This window comes from Dipodomys ordii, unplaced genomic scaffold (genome assembly GCF_000151885.1).
Source record: "Dipodomys ordii isolate 6190 unplaced genomic scaffold, Dord_2.0 Scaffold126, whole genome shotgun sequence".
NCBI lineage: Eukaryota > Metazoa > Chordata > Mammalia > Rodentia > Heteromyidae > Dipodomys > Dipodomys ordii.
In genome coordinates this window covers 6,860,570-6,880,534 of record NW_012267342.1, presented here as the reverse complement: position 1 = coordinate 6,880,534, position 19,965 = coordinate 6,860,570, and positions in this window count along the sequence as shown.

The following is a 19,965-nucleotide window of genomic DNA, read 5'->3' as shown; positions in this document are numbered from 1 at the left end:
CCTTAGTTGGGGTCAGGGAGAATTTCTATAATCACGAGCAGAAACCTCTTCTTTTATGTGATGGCAGCAGAGAGGAGGGCATTATGCCTAAGCTCTAAACACCCATGAGCTGCCAAATTTACAAAAATATGAATGGATATAAACCTCTCCATTGAATTGATTCTCTATGCATATATATATATATATTTTTTTTTTGTTGTTGTTGTTGTTGTTTGTCAAGTCAAGAATCTTGAACTCTGGGCATGGGAGCTGTCTCTAAGATATTCATCTTAAGGCTAGTGCTCTACTACTTGAACCATAGCACCACTTCAGGTTTTCTGGTGGTTGGAGATAGCAATCTCATGGCCGTTCTTGCCTGGGCTGGCTTTGAACCAAGAGCCTCAGATCTCAGCCTCCTGAGTAGCTAGGATTACAGGTGTGAACCACAGGTGCTGGCTTGAATTGATACTCTTTATAAATATTTCTATTATCTTTATATAATTGTCAAAAGAAATTTAAATTTGACATGTCAATTTATAAACATATATGGATCAATGTCTTTTTCATCATTTCTTCTCTCTCATCCCTACCCAATCCCACATTTCCTAGTTCAAGTTTTGCATATATACATTGATTATTATGACTGCATTTGTCCATCATTTCTCTCTATACTGTCTGTTTAGTGTATCTGAGTGTATTCTCTATATGTCTCTACTAATCTGTTTTCCCAATGTCTATGCAACCATATTACTTTTTCATATATGTTTTATAGTAAAGATACTGTGCAGAGGGGTTACAGTTACATGAGTAAGGTAATGAGTACATTTCCTATCGAGCATTGTTACCCCTTTGTTTATCCCCTATCATCCCTTCCCTCCCCACTTCCCCAACTCCTCCCTTGACACCCCCCCATGAAGTTGTCAATTTCATATTCAAGGTAGTGTCTTGTACATCTCATTGTTACAATGGGTCAACCTGTATCCTTGTTTCAGCATTTTGTTATTTCCCTTCCCCTCCCCAAATTAGAAAAATGTATATACAAGATGCAAGGCACCAGAATCAAATACAGTGAAAACAAGGGTTATGCCATGGAGGATAAACATCCAAAAGAAACAAAAAAATATATCATCACTTTGGAACTAAAGCACATGGGAAGTCAGATTCTAGAATCTGCTATAAACACATGTGGCACAAGTGATTTTAATAAAGAAATTTTCAATTTCCAAATAATGCTACACTGAATAAATATTTTTTCCTTACTCCATTGTTTTATTTTTACCCAAAGGCATGTCAAAGGTAAAGCTAATTCCAATTCATACATTGTTTTTCCATGGATTGTAATGAAATCATTATGCGTATGTTACAGAATACCATGGGGTATAAAATACTTCTTTTGCCATTGAAATTAACACTTTAAAATAAAATGCTATAGACAAATTAAAAATAAAACTTCCTAGGTTGTTTGAATTGCTCTTTTTCATTTTGATTACTGTCACTTTATTTTTGGCAGAACCTGGAGAGGTTATTTCAAATTCTGCACTATGGAAAAAGTTCAATTCAGAGAAATTATCAGTAATGGCTTCCAGGAAAGTTTTCACCTCCAGGATATTGGTTTGGATATAGCTTAGGTAGGAGAAGCAGAGAACTCTTATTGTCTGAGAGTTTGCTGTTGGGTTGGGTGAAATGAGTTGTGCCATACCAGTTTCTCTAGTCCAGTGTCCCCATCGAGATTGAATGTAGATGTTATAATCTGCCATAGAGTTCTAGAGGGCAAATAGAATAATTCTCTTACTCTGTGGGAAAAATTCACCTCTCTTTACCTCTTCTGTCCAAAGGTATAACAATAAATTTCTGCATTTTATTCAAACATCATCATTAGGATAGTGGAAAACTCAGAGATAAGTAATAAGTTTATTTTAAAAGTATTTGTCCTTTCCTTTCTTCCCTTCTTCACACACACGCACACACACACACACACACACACACACACACACACACACACACACAAGGAAAAAGAGAGAGAAAAGAAAATTTAAGAAATAATATTTGAAACACACAATTCCCAATAAGGCACAGTTTAAAAGTCTTATCCTATAGTACTAATATACTTGTGTAACACCCACATTATAAATGAAGATGATTTTTAAAAGAATGTGGTATTATGTTCTTTACCATTTTGTTTTTCTTACCAAAACATAAATATAGCTCTGACTTCACACAGGCCTGGTGAGTTTACAATGCTAGCAGAAATAACGGAAGTAAAGAGAGCTGGGTTGAATTTGTGTCCTTTTCTTCTGTGTGCTGGCAATTTAAAAGTCAAGAATGAATTTTATCTCAGATTTATGAGATTTTCTAGATGATTTCTTACTTGGTTTTGGTTCTCTAAATGCTCACTGAAGACCACTCCAACTTAGTTTCTCTTTCTCAAAGTTACTTTGTTACTTGCACTTCATTTCAAGCTCTTATTTTGAAAAAGAAGGTGGTGGTAGAACCCATTGTTAAATGATCTTTACAAATTGGAACAATTTGAGTTTTAGCATCTACCATATCGTGGATCTGCAATCATTTCCATATATGTTCTCTCAATATCAGTACTTGATGTGTCTCAGGCAGGACTTGGGATGGGAACTGAGGAGACATTTCCATGCTCTCAACTTCTGGCAATATTAAAGACTAGAAAGCATGTTAGTTGATCTTAGGATAGAAATTACCATATGAAAATATTTCTTCCAAGTCTTTCCATTTTCTAAAAAATGAGCAATGTCATTCTTTCTGATGGAGGCATAGAATTCCATTGTGTATATATACCACATTTTCTTGATCCAGTCATCTACTGAGGGACATCTGGGTTGGTTCCATATCTTAGCTATGGTAAATAATACTGCAATAAACATAGTTGTGCTGGTAGCTTTAATATGTTCTTGTTTGTGATCATTTGGGTAAATGCCCAAAAGTGGGATTGCTGGGTCATAGAAGAGCTCTATGTGGAGTCTTGAGGAACCTCCATAGTTCAACCTGTATTCTTATTTAAGCATATTGTTCTTCCCCTCCCTCAAATTATAAAAATGTATATACAAGATGCAGGGCACCAGAATCAAATATAGTGAAAATAGGGGTTATATCATGGGGGAAGAACATACAAAAGAAACAAAAAAAAAATCACATGGTACAATATAACACATTAAAAACAACAGTAACAAAGATAAAACCACTTGTGTCCCTATCTTGGGGTTCATTGAGCTTGCCTCATCTTATATGATTGTAGAAACATAGTTTTTGACATTTTCTGGGGGGGTGTAGATGGGAAGGGATGGGAAGGGGAAACAAAGTAGGAGGCAACAATGCTTGATAAGAAATGCACTCATTACCTTGCTCATGTAATTGTAACCCCTCTGTATGGTATTTTCACAATTTAAAAAATGATATTTCTTCCACACAAAGTATAATATTTTATAGTTTGAAAGCTATGAGTATAGACATTTATATTTTATAAACACACTGAATCAAAGAACATCAGGTGAAAGATATTCAAATACTCTACACACAGAGGGAGAAATTGAATTCCAGCTGGGTGCTGATGGCTCATGCCTGCAATCCTAGGTACTCAAGAGGCTGAGATCCGAGGATCCTGGTTCAACGGCAGCCTGGCAGGAAAGTCTGTGAAACTTTTCTCTCAAACCACTCAGAAAACCAGAAGTGGCACTGTGGCTCAAGTGGTAGAGCACTTGCCTTGAGCTGAAATGCTGAGGGACAGCGCCCAGAACCAGAGTTCAAGCTCTAAGACTGACCCCAAAAAAAGAAAAAAAAGAAAGAAATTGAATTCCAGTTAGATAAGGTAACTTTTCCAAGATTTTGTTACTGCTATTGCCCCAGTTAAGGTATCTTTAAAAATAAAGTGGTTATTTTACATTTCTCTTTATAGCAGGTAAGTGTTGTACAATGGCAAATATAATTGGTGATTCACAAATCAATGGATTGAGTCTACTAATTCATCACAACTGTGTGAATTCAGTGTCATATTTATTTCCTTTCAGAGCAAACAGTTCATACTAGCATAACAAACAAATGCAATCACTGGGAAAGTGTTTTTTTTCTGTATTATCTATGTCCTCTTTTAAAGTATAGAAGCACTTGTTTAGAATGAATAGTTTAATGAAGTTAGTCTTCAAGACTTTTCATTTTGTGTATCATTCATTGGAAAAAACAGATTTCTCAAGCCAAATTATTCCTCACATTCAAAAGGAGTAATTTCAGAACTTGTTTATATTTCCTTAAATTATCAAATAAATAAGTTAAACATCAATTGAGTCATAATTTAGTTTTTCCACAAGAATTGTTGTATGGCATTTATTTAGGGAATAAAGTTATCATATAAAGAAGTTGCCATTCAATGAAACAGTTTGTGAATACAGTGTGTCTTGATCAATGCTACCCTACTGAACATTCTCACCTGTTCCTCCTAATCCACCCCATTCCTCATTTTTCTCAAATTTCTAGGATATGGATTGAATTTTCTTGACATTTTACCAAGAAGTTTATGCATACAATGCATCTGCCACTGTCATCGCCTTCACCATTTTTGCTCACCTTCCACTTACCCTTGCCCTTATTTTTTCTTAATTTAATGGTATATGCATCATCCACTAACCACTTGTAGTGAATAAAGATGTTGCTTTAGAAATATAGTATATTTTCTAGCATATTCAGTAGATGTTCTGTCAAATATTTAAATTGTCACTAATAATTATTGTTCCAATACATTCTCTCAGGAGATTTAAGATGTAAGTCGAGATGTATCCTTTTCACTTCCTTTAGTACTAAAGTTTTAAGAAGCATTAATTCTTATTAACAATGTAAGTGTTACAATTAGCTTTGTTTATTTAGTTATTTAGTAAGGTAATTAGTTAATACTGGAGTTTTGAACCAGCTAAACTACCTCAGCATGCTAAGCAAGTGCTTTATCGCTTATACTAATTGAAATATCACCGGGCTTTTTATTTCGGTTTTAGTTTTATTTTAAAGTATATTTTATTATTTTTTTACTATGTTTATATGGTTTTACAAAGGAATTGATATTTAACAAAGCAATATATGAGTACAGTGCATTTTGCTCAATATCACCACTTTCAATATTCTTCAATATTCTCATACCTCCCAACCTATACCTTCCATCACTTTTCTTAATTTTTGTAGTATGCATATTCCATTCTTTATGTTTTCATTTATTTTTATTTTTATTATATTTAGGTAGTAGTAGAGTTTCTCTCTAACAAAACAGTTTATGAATACAATATATTTTAATCAATTTCATCCCATTCAGCATGCTTACCCAACCATTCCCTACCCACTCCTTCCCTTTTTCTTCTTAATTTTTTAGGATATACTTTTTTTGTACTACATCATCCCAGCTTCTCCTCTTTATTATTTGTCTTATACTTTCTTCTTGATATTTCTCCATCCCTTTGGAATACCGATTTCCTTCTGTTTTTTTCTGCTTTCCGTTGCCTTTCTAAGGTATCATGTTATTTGAGATCTTACTTGAATCTACTATATTTCAGTTAATGTATTTGTCTACACTTGCATACCACTGAACATATTATAAGTTTATAAGCTAGATCTAGCATACACATATAAAGGAAAACATGTCTTTATGGGCCTAACTCACCTTACTTAATATGAGCTTTTTCCTGGTCTTTCCATTTCTTCACAAACAGGAAAATTACATTTTTTCCTAATGGATGAGTAAAATATACTGTGTACATACCACATTTTATTTATTAATCCATTCATCCATTGAGGGGCATCTGTGCTGACTGGCTATGGTAAAGTAGTTGCAGAAAGGATTTACCATTCAACAGATAAATTTAATGAGTTTTATAAGCACAATATATCTTGATTAGTATCACTCCTTTCATCATTTTCCCCATCCATCCCAACTAAAATTCTTCCCTCAATTTTCAGTTTCATTGGATATGCATTGAATATTATGGCTGCATTCATCCTCAGTTTTCTTCATTTGTCTACTTAGTGATTTGTGCTTTAGTTACTTTTTTGGACAGAGACTCATATTTTTCTTTATGATCATGCTATATATACCTTGTTCCTACTGACCACAACTCTCCCACTTGTACCTCCCATGTAGTTGGGATTATAGATTGAGTAACTACATTCAGTACCTACTGTTGAGAGTAAATATTGTTAACTCCTTGTTTGGACTGTCCTCAAACCATAATTCTCTCATTTCAACCTGTTGAGTAGCTGGAATTTACAGTTCGTAGCCATCTTGCCCAGCTAAATATTTATTTAAATTTATATTTAAATAAATATAGTTTATATAATTTGTATTTATATTAATTATGATGACTGGGCTATTACATAGTATGATATATATGTATATATATATATTTATATATATATATATATATGAAACATATCCTCCAAACTTTATAATGTATTCTCCAACCTTTATTACTTATTTATGGCAAAAAATTCAAATTCTCTTTTCTCAATTTCTGAGATGCACATTATACACTTGCTATCTATTGTCACTATACTATATAATAGCATGCCAGAATTTATTTCTAAACATGGCATAGTATCAATTGATTGGAACATAACATTTTAACTTTATATTTGAGTAAACGTTTTACATTTTACCAGTTTCTCCAAATAGTTCCATCAATTCTCCCACAGAAGCAGAGATGAAAAATAATATGTTAGCAGTATTCTGATAATAGGGATTATATCATTCCTTTTGAACTTGTACTGTCACTTTCAAAAATATAAACTAGCATTCAAGAAGAGACCTGAGCAGAGCGAAGATATTCTCAATGTACCACTGTATGTGAGTCATAATCTCTCCTTTACGATGTCACATCCCTCCAAAATGCATATACAGACTCAGAATTTAGAAGCAGATTAATGAGCCATTAGAAAGCTTGGCAAGAGTGTTCTCTCCAACAGCAATCAATAGTTCCTTCTCTCCCTACTGCATTTATAGTTTCTATGTTCTTAGAGATATTTACTTGATTAATTGATCATTACTGCCGTGCTAAATAATATGCACTTACTAGGAAGTGGCTGAAGCTTTCTTAGCTTTTAAGACAGTAACAAATTATTACCTCTAATGGAAATCACATTGAAGCAATAGCACAATAAAGAGCTTGCTCTGTGTAGTGTATTTATTTATTTATTTATTTTAATTTATTTAAAATATGTGGGCAAGTTAGCACCTCAACCCATATCTTTTCTAGACATACTCATTAGCCTCTGGAAACACTGAGCGTGTAATCTTCAAAGCTGACATGTAATCTCCCAGAACTAGTATTCAGGTCTAATTCCTGCCTGGCACTGAGAAAAAGTTGTTGGTGATCTTTGTATCAAAAGGATTCAAATTCACCTTAAAACCTAGAGAAATGGTTTACTATTGTTGTTGAATTAGGGCATATGTGATGTATCTATTCTCCCAAGAAAACAATGCCCAAAAGCCTAGTGGGTGGTGGAAGGAGGAAAGCGCTATCTAGACAACTTCAGTATTTACAATGGTAGCTTTAGTGCTTTATTTGCATATAATTCTATAATTTTTTCTCATTATGACTAGGTTTGTACCATAAACTTGGTTATACTGAGCAGATTGCTTGATTTTTCACTTGCCTAAACAAGTTGGAAGAAAAAGGAACAGAAGAATCTGAGGCAGGTGGCGGTAGTGGTGGTGAAAAGTTAGCATAAGAAAGATAACCTATTGTTATACAAACCAGAGTAGTTTGTATGTGTAATTCCATGGTGGAAATCATGGTTCCGGATCACTAAGGGCTTGTAGAGGATCCAAGAACATTTGGAGATTAAAAAAAAATAATGACTTTGGGCTGGGAAGTTGGCTCAGTGGTGGAGCGCTTGCCTTGCACGCATGAGGCCCTGGGTTCCATTCTTCAGCACCACATAAGCAGAAAAAAAAGCCAGAAGTGGCACTGTGGCTCAAGTGGTAGAGCGCTAGCCTTGAGCTGAAGAGCTGAAGGACAGTGTCCAGTCCCAGAGTTCAGGCCCCACGACTGGACCAAAAAAAAAAAATGACTTTGTGGGAATTTAAATATTCATTTTAATTCACTAAAGGTAGGTTTTACCAAATGAAGGAACACTCTTTGTTAAATGTGCACCAATATTTTCCCTACATTCTTTCTCCATATTTGAATGTATAGACAATTTAGGGAATGATTTTTTCCACCTATGTAAATAATGAAAAACTGCTGGGGAAAAGAAAGTCTATTATTTTTATTTCAAGTTTTAAAAGCCTAATACCTTGAGGAAAAAGTGACGACACAGCTCATAAATAGAAGTTTTAGAGAAAACTTCCTATTTGAAAGCAAGGTATTTATTACTTCCTCAATTAACCAAAACTAATAATTCTTCATCTGGGCTGAAGGAGATTTAGGAAGAGGGTCTGAGAGGATTCTTCTGGGTATACCTAGAAGCCTGAACTGAGATGAAAATGGACATAAGGGAAGGAATCCAGGGTCCCAGTGCAGGCAGGAGGTACACAGAAATGGTGTACCCTGGTGCATACACACAAGGGCTGGGGAAACAGTGTTTTCACGATCACTTTCCCAAATATCAAAGGTTATGCCATCAATCACCTATTTATCCATTATCTCCTTTGATTTTTCAGGCCTAAATTTGGATACATTTACCTGGAAACCAGCCTGATCTCTCTCCTGAAAATGACCCCCCAAAAATATCATCTGTACACTGAAATGTTTATGCAACATCTGAGTCATTCTAGATTCATTTTTTACATTTTTATAAAAATACTATAGAATCCCCACACAGAGAAAAAGTAAGAGAATGTTTGAAAATGTAGTGGGAGAATGGAAGGATTTGAAAAGTGAATTAATTCATGAGTGACTAAAACTCAGTGCAGGCAGTTTCAGTACTTTACAATTATAACTTTAGTAATTTTCTTGTATTTAACCTCATAAATAATCTCAATCTATGGGAACATATTCAAATAAGCTTTTAAGTATTTCTGGTAAGTCACAATCACTTACTAATAGGAAAGTGACCATAAACCACTCCTGCTTGTGTCAGAGTTGCCTTCCCTTTCATCTCCAAGTGTATTTAAAGTTATCTACCCAGAACTTGGTAAAAGGATAGGTAAAGAGGAACTTCCTGAGAGTTGAGCAAAATCTAACTGACTGGTTCTTAATATTCCTTGGAATTTTTTGTTCTCTACATCTCATTCAATTGGGTTAATCTACCCTGTAAGTCACAACTCAAACAGTGGAAACAATGGAGGCAACAATGCTTGATAAGAAATGTACTCATTACCTTGCTCATGTGATTGTAACCCCTCTGTACAGTATTTTCACAATAAAAAAACTTATTTTTAAAAAAAGAAAAAGAAATCCTAAAAAACAACGTTTATTATCAAATAAATAATCAACTTCAAATTTCGTCAGGTTTGAAAAGGTCACAAGCTATGTACATATGAGCAGATAAGATGATATTAAGTGAAATGAACCCCAAAATTTGGACACAAGTGTCTTTTTCTTTCTATTGTTCCTAAAGTATTTATAATGTACCATGTGATTTTTTTTTGTTTCTTTGTATGTTCCTCCCCCACGGCATAACCCCTGTTTTCATTGTATTTGATGTTGGTGCCCTGCATCTTGTATATACACTTCTCTAGCTTGGGGAGGGGAAGGGGAAAAAAATGCTTAAATAGGGATACAGGTTGACCCATTGCAACATTGAGATGTACAAGACACTATGTAGAAAAACGAACTTTACAATATAGGCTGGTAAGAGGGAAAGGGGGGAGGGGGGAGCAGAGTTGAGGAGGTGGGAGGGAAGGAAGGGTAGGGAAAAACAAAGGAGGAGGTAACAATGCTTGATAGGAAATGTACTCATTACCTTGCTCCTATAACTGTAACTCCACTGTACAATACTTTTGCAATAAAAAAAGTATTTAAAAGAGTCATCATGTTTTAGCCTCTGAACAAAAACTTGCTATTCTATGGAAAGAAAGACATTTTGATCACTACTAATTGATTAAGACTTGCTAATTTCAAATAATCATTGGGAACAGCAGATTCTCCAATTTACTTTCTGATGAATAAATTGCTGGCTGATTTATACACACTTTTCTTTTTTTTATTGTGAAAATACTGTACAGAGGGGTTACAATTACATGGGCAAGATAGTGAGTACATTTCTTATCAAGCATTGTAGCCTCCTCCTTTGTTTACCTTTCCCATCCCTTCCCATCCTCCCTTCCCCCCTACCCAATCCTCCGCCCCCGCCCCAAGTTGTAAAGTTCGTTTTTTGACATGACAACTTGTACTTATTGTTGCAACAGGTCCACCTGTATACTTATTTAAACGACTTGTTTTTCCCCTTCCCCTCCACAAATTATACCGACATCAAATACAGTGAAAGCAGGGGTTATACTGTGGGGGAGAGACATACAAAGCAACAAAGAAATAATCTTATAATTCTCATGAAAAGACTTTATATTTATATGTGTTTTCCTTTCTCCCTTGAATGTCAGTATTTAGTTCTTTGAGGTCTTTTCAATGACCTTAGGTTTCTAAACAGGTGATTAATTTTCAGTTTTAATTTATATTTGCATGATATTAAAACATGGCATCTTCTTTGTAGAGATCCTTGTTACTCTCCCAGTCTTGTTTCTCCTTTAGTTTGGAGGGGATAGCAGTGAGTATGAGAAATCCCAGGGTGCTTTCAGCAACATGAATGGGGAGATTGAGAGAAAGCTTGACTTAGAAAATAGCTTGCTCTAATGACTTACAACACTTCCTTGGAAATACACAAGTTGACATGTCACAGTGTCTGCTTTGCCTTCTTCCCTACTGGGTTCCAATTAGTTCAAAGAACTTTTTTGTAGCACTGTTCATTAGACATCAGGGAAATGATGTTCACTCTCTGCCAGCAGCAATAATATTTAATTACAGATGTAGCCAGAATAATCTGGCTTCTATCTTCAGAAAAAAAAAGCTTCCTTGTATGAGTTCTATATAATAAGTTCTCAACTTTGTCATAAGTCCTCTTCTTATTCCTTCATGTGTAATTATATTATAATTTTAAAATGAGTATATATTGAGAAATTTACTAGTGTCTTCATAATTCTTGTATGTTCTTGTATATTCTTTCAAACATATCTCCACTATATCAGTTATTTTAGATCAGGAATTTTTAAAATTTCCTGTAGTAAAAATGGACAAAATTTCCCAAACTGCTTGTCCCAGAAAATATTTTCCTTTCACTAATTTTCCCAATAAATTCTCCTGGTATAGAGAAGAGATTGAAGGGAATGTAATAATTCAGAGGTATTTCATTGATGTATCTTTTTCATTGTTACAACTTCCTTTATTTTGCCCTTACCATCCCTTTCCTCCTCACCTCCTCAAGTCCTCCATCCTTCCCTTGCCCAAATAGTCGTAAAAATCATTTCCAACATAGTGTCTTGTAAATCTCATTGCTACAATGGGTCAACTTGTATCCTTATTTCAGCATTTTGTTATTTCCCTTCTCCTCCTCAAATTAGAAATATGTATACATAAGATGCAGGACACCAGAATCAATTACAGTGACAACAGGGGTTGTACCATGGGGGGAAGAACATACAAAAGAAACAAAAAAAAAATCACATGGTGCATTATAAGTACATTAAAAACAACAGCAACAAAGATAAAACCTCTTGTGTCCCCTATCCTAGGGTTCATTTTGCTTATCATCAGGTTATATGGCCATATGTACATAGCTTTTGATCTCTTCTGCTTGTCCTAGACATATACTAGTTATTACAGGTAAGGAAAACCATGGGACCTATGTTTCTTTGAGTCTGTCTTACTTCACTTAATACAATTTTTTCCAAGTCTCTACTTCCTAACAAATGGGGTCATGTCGGTCTTTCTGATGGAGGAACAGAACTCCATTGTTTATATATACCACATTTCTTTGATCCATTCGTGTACTGAAAGGCATCTGGCTTGCTTCCATATCTTAGCTATGGTGAATAATACTGTGATCAACATAGTTGTGCTGGTAGCTTTAGCATGGGCTTGTTTGTGATCATTTGGGTAAATGCCTAAACATGGGATTGCTGGGTCATAGGGGAGCTCTCTGTGGAATCTTTTGGGGAACCTCCATACTGCTTTCCAAAGTAGTTGAACAAGTATATACTGCCACCAACAATGCAGTAGGGTTTCCTTTGGTCAAATCCCCTCCAGCATCTGTTGTTATTAGAGTTCTTGATTATATCCATTCTAACTGGGGTGAGGTGGAATCTCAATGTTGTTTTGATTTGCATTTCTTTTATGGCTAGAGAAGTTGAGCATTTCTTCATATGTCTATTCGTCATTCTTATTTTCTCTTCAGAGAAGTCTCTCTTTAAGATTTTAGTCCACTTATTAATCAAGCGGTTGTTTCTTTTCTTTTTTTTATTGTGAAAATACCATACAGATGGGTTACAATTACATGGGCAAGGTAATGAGTACATTTCTTATCAAGCACTGTTGCCTCTTCCCTTGTTTCCCCTTCCCATCCCTTCCTGTCTCCACTCCCCCCTTCCCCCTTCTCCCCAACCCCACAGGTGTAAAGTTTGTTTTTTGACATAATGTCTTCTACATCTCATTGTTCCAATGAGTCCACCTGTATCCCTATTTAAACAATTTGTTTTTCCCTTCCCCTCCACAAATTATACCAACATCAAATGCAGGTGTTATACCATAGGGGAGGGATATACAAAGCAACAAAAAATCATATAAGGATTCAAATGTTTTTTTTCTTTCTTGCGATTGTTTCAAGTGGTTGTTTCTTTGAGGATTTGTTGTTGGGGGGATTTAATTTTTTGAGTTCGAATTATATTTTAGATATGAGACCCTTGTCTGTTGTATGGATAGTGAAGATGTTCTCCCAATCCTTGGACTTTGTATTGATCTTGCTAGCTATGTCCTTTGCCACTGCTCATTGATGTAATTTATTAGGAAGGTAATCAAAGCAATGAAGTACACAGAGACAGGATCATTATAGGTGGACCGCTTAAACAGATCATTTTACTTGGTGGTTTAATTTTAAGTGCTTAATTCTTGTGCCCATTCTTTGTAAAAAAAATGAATTTGTTAGGATGTTAATGTTGCTCAACAATTCTGTAAATCCTTTGAAGATTATTCCCCAACAGTAAAAAGTTATCTGCCATATACCTACTTTAATATAATTTTACCAATCAAACAAAAAAAAGATTTCCACATAAAACTATGCTCACTGAAGTGCATGATTCAATGGAGTGGCCATTGATACAATCATTCAAATTCAATGGTCCTTGTCCTAAAGGCAGCACCTCTGACTATGAACATTAAATCTTTTGATAGTTGTTCATTCTATCTTACAAGAGCAATGCTATATTTCACAAGCAACAAACATGGTTTATCTTCATGCTCCATTCAGAATTAACCATACTTCTTAGGGAATGTCACATTAAAGATGATTTTTCTGATGCAATACTTATCAATATTCCAACCTCATTCTTCAAGGAAATTGAAGAGGCAATCCAAAAATTCATATGGAACAATAAAAGACCCCAAATAGCAAAAACGATCTTTAACAGAAAGAACAGTGCTGGAGGAATATTAATACCAAATTTCAAACTCTACTACAAAACTGTAGTAATCCAAACAGCTTGCTACTGGCACAAGAACAGAACTCAGGACCAGTGGAATAGAATTGAAAACCCAGAAATGAACCCATAGACCTATAGCCATCTAATCTTCGATAAGGGAGATAAAAAAATAGAATGAAAGAAAGACAGACTCTTCAGTAAATGGTGTTGGAAAAATTGGTTAATCACTTGTAGAAAACTGAAGCTAGATCCTTATATATCACCCTGCACCAGAATCAACTCCAAATGGATCAAAGATCTAGGAGTGAAAGCAGATACTCTGAAAACATTACAGGATGGAATAGTAGAAACCTTAGGTCTCCTTGGCACAGGTTGAAATTTTCTCAAAAGAGACCCAGAAACACAACAAATCAAAGAAAGGTTGGACAAATGGGATTGCATGAAATTACAGATCTTCTGCCTGGCAAAGGATATAGCTAGCAAGATTAATAGAAAGCTCACAGATTGGGAGAAGATCTTCACTAGCTATACAACAGACAAGGGTCTCATATCTAAAATATACCTGGAACTCAAAAAATTAAATCCCCCAACAACAAATCCTCAAAGAAACAACTGCCCAATAAATAGGTGGGATGAAGTCTTAAAGAGAAACTTCTCTGAAGAGGAAAGAAGGATGGCCAAAAGACACATGAAGAAATGCTCAACATCTCCAGCTATAAAAGAAATGCCAATCAAAACAACATTGAGATACCACCTCACTCCAGTTAGAATGGCTAGAATCAAGAACACTAATAACAACAGATGCTGGAGGGGATGTGGACAGAAGGAAACCTTACTGCATTGTTGGTGGGAGTGTAAAAAAAAAAACACTTTGGAAAGTAGTATAGAGGTTCTGGAAAAAATTCCACATAGAACTCCCCTATGACCCAGCAATCCCACTTTTGGACATTTACTCGAATGATCACAAACAAGAAAAAAATGTTTTATAATAATTCATTTCAGCACTGTGCTACTTTCAAAAGTAGCCAGCTAGAATGTTACATCATTTTATTATTAATATTAATTCCAGCACAGGTGTAGGTATAAAGATCTCTATTGTCTGGGCCAACATATAAGCAGAGGTCATTTGAAATGAACAAAACTTCATGATAGTCCAATAACTCACTTTACAAAGAGAGACAAAACAAGATAAAAGACTTACCTTCTGTCACATACCTTGTTCAGATCCATGATTTATGTACTTACTGTTTACTTTTTCTTTCCAGAGCCAGAAACTAATTAGGTTTGTTTGACTTTTGATAATACTGTTACTATCATAGAAAAACAAATGTAGATTATTTCAGTCTTGCAAAGAGAATAGAAATAAATGATTTTGGTAATTTCTGAAAAAAAAGATGAGATGAAATGTTATATGGTGAAAACTAGATATTAATCCTTTATCCCTTGGATAGCTGCTGTAGGTTTTCTTTTGTTCTGTAGGTTGTCTCTTGGTTTTGTAATGCTGTTGCTGTGCAGAAATGTTTTCAATTTGATATAGTCCCATTTGTCAATTCATGTTATGTTCTGGAATCTTATTCAGAAAATAATTACCTTTGCCTATAACTTCCAAGCTTTTCTCTTATGTTTTCCTGTAGATGACTTAAAGTTTTTTTCAGAAATTACTAAAATCATTGATTTCTGTTCTCCTTGCAAGACTGAAATCATCTACATTTGTTTTTTGAAGCATTTGGAGTTGATTTTTGTATAAGTTGAAAGATAGGGTTTAAGTTGCATTCTCTTGAAAATAGAGCTAGGTTTTCCAGTCTCATTTTTTTAAACCAGTGTGTGATGTGACTCTGTTATCAAAAATTACATTGACATTGCTGTGTGCAAAAAATAAATAATCCAATTATAAATGGGCCAGCAAGTTGTGCAGGTTGTTCTGAAAAAGAAGAAATATAAATGGCTAATGAATACATGAAGAAAAGTTAAATATCCTTAGGCATAAGAAATACAAGTAAAAACTACACCAAAATGCCATCTCACTCCAGTGAGACTGGCATTCATCAAGAAAACAAACAACAAATGCTGGTAAGAACACAGGAAGTGGAACTGTCTAAACACTGTTGATGAGAATGAAAACTAGTAAAATCACTGTAGAGCCTTCATCAGTATGGAATCTTCATACTGATGAAGGCTCCAAAAATCTAAACACAAAACAATTTTCACTGTATTTGATGGTGATACCCTGCATCTTGTATATACATTTCTTTAATTTGGGGAGGGGAAGGGAAAAAACAAAATTCTTAAATAGGGATGCAGGTTGATCCATTGTACCAATGAGATGTACAAGAAAAAAACAAACTTTACAATTTAGGTGGGGGAGAGGGGGAGTGTAGTTTTGGAGTTGGGAGGGAAGGGAAGGTAGTAGAAAAACAAAGGAGGAGGTAACAATACAACAATGCTTGATAGGAAATAAACTCATTACCTTGCTCGTGTAACTGTAAGCCCTCTGTAGCGTATTATAGGTTTGAGCCAACACCACCTGGATAGATTAGCATACTTTTAGATAACATACATATAAACATGTGCAGAAAGATAAAACACTAATTTCTTTGCATATTTTATGACACATCAATTCTATGTCAATGAGAATTGACCAATATGGAAGACACTATATTACAATAATGATTATGTTCTCTTGGTAAATATGATTGACTCCAGAAAGTGATATAAAAATACAATCCTTGCATTAAGTTGTGATTAGTCTACAAATTCATAAGACTGTTTTGACTAAATCACCTAGAGACAGTTATTTTGGATAATAATATCAGAATGCTGGTTTTCTCTCCTGGCAGAGGAAAAAATTACACATCTCCTGTTTTTCTAAGCAGATGCAACATACATATATTATCTTATACATTTTCACTAAACATCTTACATGATGTACTGCTAAATATAAAACATAGGCTCTTTTGTTGACCATCTGTGTTATATCCAACTGAATGCTTGATACTAAAGTAGAGTGACATAATAAGCCAGTCAATTTTATGCCTTCAAAGAGATTGTTTTCCACTGTTAAAAATACTAACCTTCAGAACCTATGAATTATAAGTTTATATTTTAATGATTTTTACATAATTATTTTGTGATAAAAGAAATTTCAACAAAGCCATCCAACATAAGAAGATACTTCTGAGAAGAGAGGACATTTGGGTTGGTACCTGAATACCCCAAAAGTGATCATGTTCTTTCCTGTATTATTTTACTTGCAGGACTAGGATTTGAACTCAAGGATTCATGCCCATTAGGCAGGAGCTCTACTACCTACCATCATCTCTTTCACGGATAGATGCTTTAGGTTTTATTTTTATATAAAATGTCTCACATTTATAAAGGGTACAGGCTTAAATTGAAATTCTCATACCTATGAAAACTGGACATCTAGTTTCATAGTCACTAACTACCATGTTCATTTGTTAAAATGGTGTATTGCTCTGTTGCTTAATTTTTATTGGACAGGCCTTGAACTGTGATCCTCTCCAGCTCAGCTTCCAGAGTAGCTGAGATCACAGGTATGCATTACCATACTCATTCAGTGCAATTCTAATATTTCATGAGATCAACTATTGAAATATTATACCTATATATAAAATTATTTGAATTCTTTATGTGTCCTTAGATAGCTATGGCCACAGATGATTTAAGGGGAATAAAGCCACTGTTTACTAAATTACAAAATCAAATGTTTCTCATGTCTAGGCATTTCAGATGACAAAGTACTCTAAAGTTAAGATATGTCATCAGAAAGAAAGAAAGGATGGGCCCATGGAGTATCTAGAAATTGCTAAAATGTTTAATGTAATTAACTATTTTAATTAATTATTTTAATAATTAACTAATTATTACCCTTTGGAAGTAAATTAACCATATTCTAAATGACTTTAGATCAAGATTCCCAGACTAAGCTGGGCACTGGTGGCTCACACCTGTAATTTTAACTAGTCAGGAGGCTGAGATCCGAGGATCATGGTTCAAAGGCAGCCAGGCAGGAAAGTCCTAAGATTCTTATCTTCAATAAACCACTCAGAAAACCAGAAGTGGTGCTGTGGCTCAAGTGGTATAGTGTTAGCCTTGAGCTAAAGAGCTGAGGGACAGCGCCCAAGCCGAGTTCAGGCCCCATTACTGACAAAAAAGAAAAAGAAAAAAAAGAATAAGATTCCCAGACTATTTATATTATTTAATATGACTATTAAAAGTTCAGAGCATTGTCCTCAGTGGTCACAAAGGAGTCTCAGGCAAAAAATACTTATCTATAAGGCATTCGTAAAGGTATGTTTTTCTCTGAACGAATGGAAGATACATTGAATTAGAACAACATTTATCGGTATTTTTCTGAAAGAAATAGATACATTGCAAAATTTTTAAAAAAGATTGCTTAGATTTTCTAAGTGATTTAGACAAGAAGATAATTGTGAGACTTACTCAGTTCCAGGTTATTTCTTAAGAAAGAAAAGACCACTCAAGGTTTGGAAGAAGGATTTAGGAAGAATAGTACCAAGGCAATGATAATAGGAGCCTATATCAAGGAGCAGGCTATTGACTAGATTTCTGAAGTGACATGAATAAAGACATTCATTTCCCCTTTTCATGAATAGTACACTCTCTATTATTTATTCTATGCTTACCTCAATATTTTATTTTGGATATTTAGAAAGAGAGATCTATTTGTAGGAAGATATCTTGTCTTTTTAGATACAGCTGCTTTAGCTACATCCTTAGCCAATGTGTGTGTATGTGTGTTGTTATTATTTGCATAATTCTCAAACTTATGATCTTCCTCCATCTGCACAGTCAGGTATATGATTTAGGTGTCATAGTCACTGCATCTTCCTCCTTGTGTTTGTATAGTTTATTGTAGGTTGAGTAGAGACAAGTCTTTATGGGGGTACAGTCATGCTACCTGCAAGCTTAGCACTATGAAAGAGGAAGCAGAAGGATCACAAGTTGATGACCAAGCTACTATACACCAAGTGGCAAGAACTTGTCTCAAAGCCAAAGACAAAACAGAAATCTGCATTTAAAGACTGTTGATATGTTAGTGTTAGTAAAGCTCGTTTTTGATGCCAGCATCTCAAAAATATAAAATAAAATAAAATAAAATAAATGAACGATGAAGTCAAGTGTTGGTTGCCCCACCTGTAATCCTAGCCACTCAAGAGGCTGAAATCTGAGGATCAAGGTTCAAAGCTCATCTAGGAGATGGTTATCTTTAGTTAATCAACTGAAACTGTGAAGTAGAGTTTTGGCTTAAAGTTGTATATTATGAGCCATTAGCCAAAAATCTCTGGACAGTGCACAAGCCCTGAGCTCAAGTCCTATGACCTTCCCCCCCCCCCAAAAAAAAAGGAAAGAAAAGAGGAAAGATGGATGGAAGAAAAGGAGAGAAGGAAGGAAGGAATGAAAGTCTATTTGAATTTTAGATCAGTAGTTCTTTTGAGAGAAAATTGAGGCAAATATTTAAAAGCAATTTTTGGTTTCATAATAACATTATGGTTATGATACACATTAATAGTTAATAGAAGTTTTACTGAAAAACCATGAAGAACAGTGATGAAGACTTCAGTTATCAGGTGATTGTCTTTTGTTTTCTTTTTTATGTTGATTTTGATTTGATGTTGTGAGCTAATGTATCCTTTACTATGTGTGGGCTTGTGTTTATTAAATGTACTAGTCAGCCTAGCTGGAGAGGAAATAAGAATGACCAATAGACTCATGAAGAAATGCTCAACTTCTCTAGCCATAAAAGAAATGTAATTCAAAACAACATTGAGATTCCACCTCACCCCAGTTAGAATGGATATAATCAAGAGCTGGAGGGGATGGGCCAGAAGGGAACCCTACTGCATTGTTGGTGGCAGTGTAAACTTGTTCAACCACTTTGGAAAGCAGTATGGAGGTTCCTCAAAAGACTCCACACAGAGCTCCCTATGACCCAGCAATCCCATGTTAGGCATTTACCCAAATGATCACAAACAAGCCCATACTAAAGCTACCAGCACAACTATGTTGATCACAGTATTATTCACCATAGCTAAGATATGGAAGCAAGCCAGATGCCTTTCAGTACACAAACAGATCAAAGAAATGTGGTATATATAAACAATGGAGTTCTGTTCCTCCATCAGAAAGACAGACATGACCCCATTTGTTAGGAAATAGAAAGACTTGGAAAAAATTGCATTAAGTGAAGTAAGCCAGACTCAAAGAAACATAGGTCCCATGGTTTCCCTTACCTGCAATGCTACTAGTATTTGTCTAGGACAAGCAGAAGAGATCAAAAGCTATGTCTTATAACCATATAACCTGATGATAAG